At 32.8% G+C, this 9,909-nt stretch overlaps 1 non-coding gene across 1 annotated transcript; it reads right to left on the reverse strand.

Moving 5' to 3' along the window:
- Positions 1-392: 392 nt before the first annotated feature.
- LOC128284714 (small nucleolar RNA R71) lies at positions 393-498 on the reverse strand. The gene has a single exon (XR_008275137.1). It is a non-coding gene; the product is annotated as a small nucleolar RNA R71 (small nucleolar RNA).
- Between the last annotated feature and the right edge of the window lie 9,411 nt (positions 499-9,909).

Below are 9,909 nucleotides of genomic sequence, written 5' to 3' on the forward strand. Positions count from 1 at the left end.
CAGACATACACATGGCTTGGAACGAAAGAATGCTAAGGGATTATGCCTTACCAAGTCTGGAAATTGTTCAAGAAAGTATAGCAAGGCCGAAAATTACAACTAATAATTTCGAGATCAAATTGGCAATGATTCAGATGATGTAGAATAATCTACAGTTTAGGGCATAATGACAGAGTACCCTAATCAGAATTTAAAATGGTTCCTCCAACTCTGTGATACTTTTAAGTATAATGAAGTTATTGATGACACTATTCATCTTCAGTTGTTCCCCTTTTCTTTGATTGATAACACATTTTCTTAGTTAGACTCTTAGGCACCAGGGTCTATCACAACATGGGATAAACTAGCTGGAAAGTTTTTACAGAAGATTTTTCCGATCAGCAGAACAATTCAGCTAAGAAGAGAGATTGTTGTCTTTAGACAGATAGAGGGAGAAAGTTTCTATGAGGTGTGGGAACGTTTCAAAATGTTGATTCATAAATGCTCACACCACAAGTTTCCTAAATGGATACGACTGCAGGTATTTTATAACGAGTTGGATGTGAATACACAATCTGGATTAGACGGAGCAGCAGTAGGAGCCCTTATGAATAGAACGTACGAGGATATCGATGAAATCATTGAGAACATGGCATTAAACTCCTTTCAGTGGCTTATCGAACGATTTACATATGGCCAGAAACCCGCTATGGTTAAAGCTATCGAGGAGGATGATAAGTATCAACAGTTAGTGGATAGACTCAACCATATCGAATCTGTTTCTACATCATCTATACATTAGGGAAACAAACCGCTCTTCCACTATATTAATAATCTTGTCGAGGATATAAATTACATAGAGAATAGGGGTAGAAACCCTTCTTCGAATACTTATAATCCTAGTTGGAAAGATCACCTAAATTTGATATGGGGAGGGAACCAATGAGCAAGTAATAGTTCAAATCAAGTTAAAAATACTAATTATCAACCTCTTTATTTGTAGAAACCCCAGGATAGGGCTAACCGAAGTGACCATACTGCATGTGGTCAATGTTTGGATAGAATTGGGGGAGAAATGCAGTCAATAAGAACTGATATCAAACAGGTGTAGTCTGAGTACACCAACTCAAGAAGAATATTGACAAGATCGAGGATCAAATGAGCCAATTGATGAGCATGATGGGCGACATCAAAAGACAAATTGGCACAGGTATTCCCAATAATACAGAAGACAATCTACGGAGGGAAGGTAAAGATCACGTGAATATGACAACACTTCAATCAGGTAAAGTACTAAGTAGCCCAGAAAACCCTACTTCGGAGGTAATTATCAAGAATATTGATGACCCTCAAGAGGTATCCCCAGAAGCTGAAGATGAACCGATGCCAGAAGAGGTAATAACCCCGGTAGTTAACTAGAAAGAGAAACACCTCAAGATGCCGAAATCACAAAAATCCCATTTCCTTCGAGACTTGAAGAAAAACAAAAGCAGGATGGAGATGAATTTGTAAGTTTCTTGAACTTGTTTAAAACATTAAATGTTAACCTACCTTTAATTGAGTTAATTGAGAAGGTTCCCAAGTACGCCAAGTTTTTAAAGGAGATGGTGGCGAGGCGTAAGAAAATTAAGGTAGGCAAACAAGTTAACTTAAGTGCTTTTTGTAGTGTGATTATTTTGAGATAGGTATGTCGAAAATTGAAAGACCTGGGGAATTTTACTATTCACATAGAGATAGGAAGCATTTATTTTAATAGAGCTCTATATGATTTAGGAGCTAGAATTAATTTAATGCCTCTATCAATTTTTGAAAAACTAGGGTTGGGAGATATTAAAACTACTCAAATAACATTACAGTTGGCTAACAGGTCTTCAGTACATCCAAAAGGGGTATTGGAAGATGTTTTAGTCAAGGTACGAAGTTTCATTATCCCTGAAGATTTTGTAGCGCTTGATTTCGATGAAGATCGTGAGATAACGATTTTATTAGGAAGACCCTTTTTGCCTACTTCTAGGTCTATCATTGATTTAAAAAAGAATGATTTGACCATGATAATTAATGGGGAGACAAAAATTGTATTGGCATAAATTCAGTGTTATCGAAACAGTGGTTTGATAACCACAAATTTGATTTAAAAAGAATATTCATTTTAAAATTATTTCATGAATATTAATATGATAGGAAAGTCATATGAAAATATCAATAGAAAAATTTTACCGATTTAATGGTTAATTAGAAAAAAATTAAAAAATTTTATTGAAGAAATTGGGTAAAAATGAGGTATCGAGACCTCTATCTCATAAAACTGAGTCGAAAATATTTTTATAAATATTTATGAAATGTTGGTATTGTGATATTAAAATTACGTTAGAAAATTTTAACGTTTGGGTAGTCAATTAAATAAAAAAGGACTAAATTGAAAAATGTGTAAAAGTTGCAAGGATGATTAAATAGCTTAAGTGTCTAATGAGAAAGGATTTAAAAGACAATTAGACCCAAAATTATTTAGGCTAGACAGTAAGGGCATGAAATCAGCAAGAAAATTGATGATTTAAGGGCAAAATTAGAATATTGCATAATTAACTAAATAAAGTTAAGACTAAAGTGGAAATATCTAGATTTCTTTTTATTTTTCTTCATTCTCATCAGCCAAAACACCATAGGAGGGGTTCTGTAAGCTGGTATTTCATATTTTTTGCATCAAGTGAGATAATTCTTGCCTTTTTCTTGTAATTTTTATGTTTTTAAGACTTTTACAACTAGGTCCTACTATTAAATTCATTAGTTTTTTATTTTATGGATGAATTGAAAGTTAGCATGGTTGAGTACTGGAATTTTATGATGAATAAACATGGATTTTAAGTTCTAATTTTCTCAAATGATGGTTTTGTTAAATGTTTTTAGTAGAAATTGATTTTTAGGACTTAATTGTGAAAAAATTTGGAATTAAGGTTTGATGCTGAAATTCTGATTTCCAAAGGTTTTGAAGTAGTTTAATATGATAGAATAAAGTGTTAATTGAGGAAAAATTAGCTCAATTAGGGGTTTAATTGAGTAGGGACCAAATTCTAAAAAATATAAAAATTAGGGTAAATATGCAATTTTAAAAATTAAAAGGTATAAATTGTGAATTAAATTAGATTAAAATTAGATGCTGATAAATGGAAAATTATATATTATAGATCAAGAAGTTGAAGATAAACGAGGGAAGGAAAAAGTCACTGAATTGTCCTTGAAATCTCTACAACTGCTACAAAAAATTGTTACGGGTAAGTTTGTGTAACTTGAATTATATTCTTAAATGATTGGAATGTATATTTATTGATGTGAATATGGTTTGGATGTTCATTATATGATATTTGATGAAAAATTGATAATTCTCGATAATAAAAAAAAGGAAATAAATCCCGGTTAAATGAAATGGACTTCGATGGATTACTAAAAAGGGAATTGACGGTAAAAAGGGTTTAGCCCGGGCAGGTGATCCAAATATTAGCCCTCCCAAAGAATATGTGTGAAATGTATTTAGCCCAGACGGGTAATCCAAATTAAGCTCATTAGGGTAATTGTCACTGCAGGGGATTTAGCCTGGACTCGTAATCCCGACAATACTCTTTAAGCATATGATACAAGGGATTTAGCCTGGACTGGTAATCCCGCTGTAAGAAATGAGGTTCACGGGAGTGTGCTCACTGGAAAAAGGGTGTATCTATATGTGTACAAATTGATGGACCCGGAACTGTACACAAAAGTGTACTACTGAATATCTATCAAAATTCCAAGAAATTCAACGGGATAAATATGAGAAATGGAAGAACATGAAAATTATGGAATTTTATGAGCTCATTAATCATTTATCTTTGTATTGAATTTATATGATGTTGCTTAACTAATGCAAAAGTTGAGTTTGTATGTGATAGGTATATGTTTATGTGAATTGGATGTATACTTGTGCTGTTAAATGATGCATGTATAAGTATGATAAGTATAATTCTTGTTGCATGAACTTACTAAGCACCATGTGCTTACCCCGTTCTCCTTTTCCCTATTTTGCAGTGCTCGAAAGCTCGAAGGTCGGAGATTAGTCGAAGCCTTATCACACTATCAACCCATATCTTTTGGTATATGAAAATGATTTATTTTGAAAGAATGGAATGTATAGACTAAATACCAATGTTTACATGGAAATGGATGTTTGTAACCTAGTTATTGGCATGGCTAGAGTAAGTATAATTTTGGGATTTTGCAAAAAATTTCCTGTGATTCTGATTTGGTTTTGGTTTAGTCCCAATGCATAATTTGGGCTGCAGAAGCCTATCTAAAGTACGTAATAATAATTTTTGATAAATGAATGGTACTTGGTTCGAGTAAATAGAAATTGGTTCCGTAAGTTCTAGTAATGCCTCGCACTCTATTTCGACGACGGATATGGGTAGGGGGTGTTACAAAAATATTTAAATACGACCATCAATCAAGCGAAGGGGAATGTCAGAGGAAGTTTGGAGAACAGTGTAAAAAATTATATGTTTCTAACGTTCCCAAATCAAGGGACACACTTCCTTTTATGCATGCAGAAAGAATAAACAAGTTCAAAGAAAGGGACAAGTAGGAGGTAGAATGACATGACAGACGATAGACTAATACTGATAGAACAAGAAGATTGTCCACCTGTAAACTAACAATACTGCTAGATGAATCTAGTAGTAAAAGTTAAAATTATTTGAATTGTTTAATGTTTGTAAATTATTGTATATTTAACTAACCCCATAGTTTAGATTCTCACTTTTATTTGATATATGTTTATTTTTAGACCAAGACATCCCCAAGATAGAAATTTAGGCTGAAACAGAGTCGATGTCGCAATAAGACAACCCTGTGTCACGACGATACACACAGAATACATAAATTAATGAAAAGTGTATAGATGTCGCAACATGACACCATCGAGTCGCAAAATCACAGGTAGTTTCCCCAAGATCTTCAAACTAATGAATGTGTCGTGACATGGAACCCCTGTGTCGTGACATCACTTCAATTTTCTACAGGGTTAACCTAACCCATTTGTGCAACCCGATGGCTTAAACACCAAATTTACCTAATTTTAAACCCCCAAAACATTTTGTTTTGAACCTAAAACCATATTAACCTCTATTTAACCACCTTTTTTTTTCTTTTAATCTCTTAAAACCTTAAAACCTTAAAACCCCAAAAACACACCATTTTTCCTCTTCTTTGATTTGTCTAAAAGAATTGCTTCTTTTAAATTCTCTTGGTTCAGACAAAAGCATAGTGAAGAATGATGAACAAGACAAAAATTTGATAAGGAATCCAATGATCCATGAAAGGTTAAGGGTTCCTATTTTAAATTTTACTATCCTATTGAATATTGCTTGATTTGTTTCTTAGTTAAACATGCCTCTTAGAAAAGTTAGACGAACCAAGGAACTCGAACTGTCGATGGTTACAAACCCCTCTAATTTCATAAACCCAGATATTGGAAAATATTTTACTAAACTACAAGGAAAAACTTTTATTCAAGAAAGGGGATTTGATTCATCAATGATTTTGTGTAAGGAAATATGACCCTTGGTTAGATATCATAGGTGGGAGCGTTTTTGGACAATCCCTAAAGATAGTGTTGTGTTCTCTATTGTTCAAGAATTTTATGGCTCTTTATGGGACAAAGAGTGTAAAAATACTGAAGGCCATATGTGGGGATCGGTACTTGTGCGAGGGAAAAAAGTGCGAGTAACCCCTCAAATTATTTGTGAGTTTTATAACGCTTCATACTATGAGAATGATTTCATTAATGAAACTGATTTAGAATATTTTTGAGATATAGATATGGATAATATTATAATCTTTTTAACTGAAGGGAGAGGTAAATGGAAATATCACTCAGGTACCTATATCCCAGTATCTTTTTGTTAAGCTATTATGTTTCATAAGGCTAAGATGTGGATTCAATTTTTGTGCACACGAATCATACCTACTTTAAATGTTTCTAACGTTAATACTTTTAAAGCAGTTTTACTCTATGCTATTTTGCAAAAAAAAGCATGTTTGTACTGGCAAATAAATCCACCAGAACATGAGAAGATGCATTATCGGTTAGAGGATGAGAGTTTTTTTTTCATATCCAGTGATAGCCTTATGTAAAAAGGCGGGTGTACCTATGACATCTACTGAATGGTCGTTAAAACCTCCCTGAAGTATCATCAGAGATACCTTGTTCCAATAATACATTGAGCTACAAGCCAAACAGATAAAAGATTGGAATAAGCAACAGTAAAAAGCGACAACTACACCAACTTCATCACAAAGGCTAGCACAAGCTCAAAAGGAAGTTGGTGAGAGTAGTCATCCAAAGTTAGATTGAATGATTCAGTGGATGCAAGAATCAATACCAATTTTTTTAGGAATTTGCTAGGCAAAACAACATTCGGGTCCCCAACTATACACCTGGTATGTTTGGGCCAAAAAATTTAGAACAAGAAAAAGAGGTACATGAAAGCAAAGAGGAAGAAGAGGGTGAGGAGGACGCTGAAAGTGAAGAGATTTCTTAATTCCATTTTTTAAAGACTTGTATTAATTTTTGGATACTTTTCATTTAGACTCTGTAGGAGTAGGATTAATATTAAATTTTTATTATATTACATTTTGTGTAAGTTTCCTATATAGGAATCCAACACAAAAGAGACATAAACAATTCGAGTTGTACATGATCAAATGAGAAAGCACCTACCTTTAGGAGTTAGATCAACCACAACCAATCCGGTAACTTCTTTCCTTATCTTTTTAAGGGCTACACATTGAGGACAATGTGTCAATTAAAGTGTGGGGGCTAATATGAAAAATTTGTATTGCTTTCAATCTTTATATTTTCTTTTATTTTTTCTTGTCTTTTGTGTGCTTGAGCTTACAGAAATACAAGTGATTGGTTGGGAGCATGTATATAGGTTGCTTGTGTTTACAAATAAGTTTGCCATGATGATAGGTGATTTTAAAATTTTGATTATTAGACTACTAAAGTTCTATATGTTACACTGAAAATAGAAATTAAACAATCAACTGTACCAAGTGATATAGAAAATACAAGAAAACGAGCATGTTAGTATGAATGATAAATAGTTGAATTTGAGCTTGTTTGATTGACAAAACTTATGCATGTTGAGATATTTAGGGATGACCTAAGGTATTGTTTGGAATACATCCAGAGCCAAAAAGCCAACCTATTAATGTTCATCTTTAGTACCAAGTTTTGAGCCTATTGATACTTCTTAATAAACCTTATTACAAACCTCAAGCCTAAAAATGTTATTTTGTATTTGCCCTTTTTCTTTGGCCCTGCATATAATAGCCCGGTTTAGACTCTAGTCTGAATAGTAGTTTTAGAACCACAAATTTGAGTCAAAAAAATATTTTAATATTATTTCGTGTGTTTATGGCATGAGATTAGATATCTGTGAAAGTTTGGTGTGTTAATTTTATCGTTTAAGTGGTTAATTTGAGAAAAAGACTTAATCGCGTAAAATGCACAAATGACTTGCTATATGTTAAATATGCTTATTTGTTATGGCTTATTAAATAAAAATTCCTTATGTTTTTATTATAATATTGATGTGGTTAATGGACATTAATGACCATCCATTTAGTGATTTTATAATGGTTTATTAAAGGTTAATTTGGTAAATTATGTATTAATGATAATAAAATAAAACAAAAACAAAATATTAGACATATTCATCTTTGTTTTGCTGAAATTTGAGAAGGAAAGTGTTCATCCATGGTGTTTTAGGGTTCAGCTATTACCAAGCTTAATTGTAAGTTCATTTTTGTTTGGTTCTTAATGATTTTTATGTTTTTGTGATCGTTGTTTTGTGTTCTAGCTAGCCCATGCTTAAATTTATGAAATTTTTGAGGATTTGATGGGATTCCATTGATGAATTAATGAGTTTTGTGATGTTAAATGGTAAAATAAGAAAGCTTGGTGATAGATGTTCATGTTTTACTAAGTGATTTTTAGTGAAATTGCATAAAAAGGACTAATTTGTGAAAAGTGTAAAATGTGTGGTTTAAAGTGTGAAATAAACGAAAATATGGGCTGCTAGGGACTTAAGAAATATTCGGCTATGCATGGGTTTGTTGAAATTATGTGTATTTTGTGATTCCGTGAAATAGAGACTAAAATGTCAAAATGTGAAAGTTTAGGGGCTAAAGTGCAAAAAAGCCCAAATGTATATTTTTGGATGAAATTGAATGAATTTGTGATTAAATGGGTTAATTTTGAATACATATAAATCAAGAAAGAAAGAATTCGAATTTAGATCGAGAAAAATTGAATATTATCGAGTAATTGATCCAATTCGTCAATTTCGAGTATGAGGTAAGTTCGTACATGATAAATGAAATTAAAATTATGCTTTTAATGCTTTAATAATGTATAAATTGTTTGTATGTGACTACGAGTGTGTACGCTGATAAATCGACTATGTTTAGCACTTAATGTGCGTTTCAAAATAGCTTCGACTATATATATATAGCACTTAGTGTGCAAATTGGGATAGCTTCAGCTATATGAGGCACTAAGTTTGCAATACCGAGATAGCATCAGTTTAAATATGATGGCACTAAGTGTGCGAAATTGTTATACTTCGCCTAATCACTAATGCACTAAGTGTGCAAGTTCTTAGAGTATTGAAAGATTTCTGAACGAATCAATGCGTTAAACAAAGAGGTGATAATGAAATAAATAAATACAAGAAAGTATAGGTACGTACGATACCTATATGGTAGTTGATACTATGAGTATGAAGTTTGATGAAATGATATATACATGATAAATGGTTATGAGTTAGTATTGAATGATGATATGAGAACTACTAAGTGTCTATTAGTGGATGATTTAGATAATATGAACTGTTGAGTATTTTTGGTACGAACTTACTAAGCTATGAAGCTTATTGTATGTTATTTGTCTATGTTTTATAGACCATCGAAGCTAGCTTGAATTCGGAGATTTTGAGAAAACATCAGCACACTATCAATCATCTTGTTAGTACTCTTGAAGCTTGTATATATGGTATATGGCATGTATAGGTTAGTGATATTTTAGTATGTTTTGAGTCTTGATATTAGCCATGAGATTTGGCTTGTAAATGTAGTATGTATAACCAACTAAGTTGGCTTGATTTATGTTTTTGGTAAGTGTTATATGTGATGTATGTAATGCCTTATGAATTGGTTTGGTTTGAGATGATGATATGATGAGTTTTGTGATATGAAATAGATGATATTATGATGAATTAGTGAATAGGGAATATATGCAAGTTGTGATGATTTTGGCATAATGATTTGGTATAATTTGAATATTGATTTGATTAATTAAAATGGTTTATTATATATGTTATGTTATGTGTATGTTTTGATGGGTTTTGGTTGCTTATAAATGACTTGGAATGGTACCAAATAGGTTGATTTGTATGCATGATTGTGGGGTGGCAAATTGGCTTTCCAAATGGCCTATTTTTATCCACACGGACAGAGACATGGGTATGTGTCTCGGCCGCGTACGACACACGGCTATGTTACACAGCCATGTGTCCCTTAAGGTAGCCCTACAAATTTAAGTCAGTCTCGAGCACAGGCTAGACACACGGGCATGTGGTTAGCTGTGTGACCCAAGTCAGAACCCCTCTAGTTTTTCCACGGGCGTGTCTCCAGCCGTATGGTGCAAGTCAGTATGTATGCCTTATTTTCACACGGTTTAGTCCCGAACCACTTCTAAGTATGGTTTTAGGTCTCGTAGACCTCTGCAAGGGATATTGTGAATGTTTTATATGAACTTTGATTATGATTGCTTATATGTATTAGAATAAAGTGTATTGATAGGTAATGCCTTGTAACCCTATTTCGGCATCGGATATGGGT

Source organism: Gossypium arboreum, chromosome 11 (assembly GCF_025698485.1).
Source record: "Gossypium arboreum isolate Shixiya-1 chromosome 11, ASM2569848v2, whole genome shotgun sequence".
Lineage (NCBI taxonomy): Eukaryota > Viridiplantae > Streptophyta > Magnoliopsida > Malvales > Malvaceae > Gossypium > Gossypium arboreum.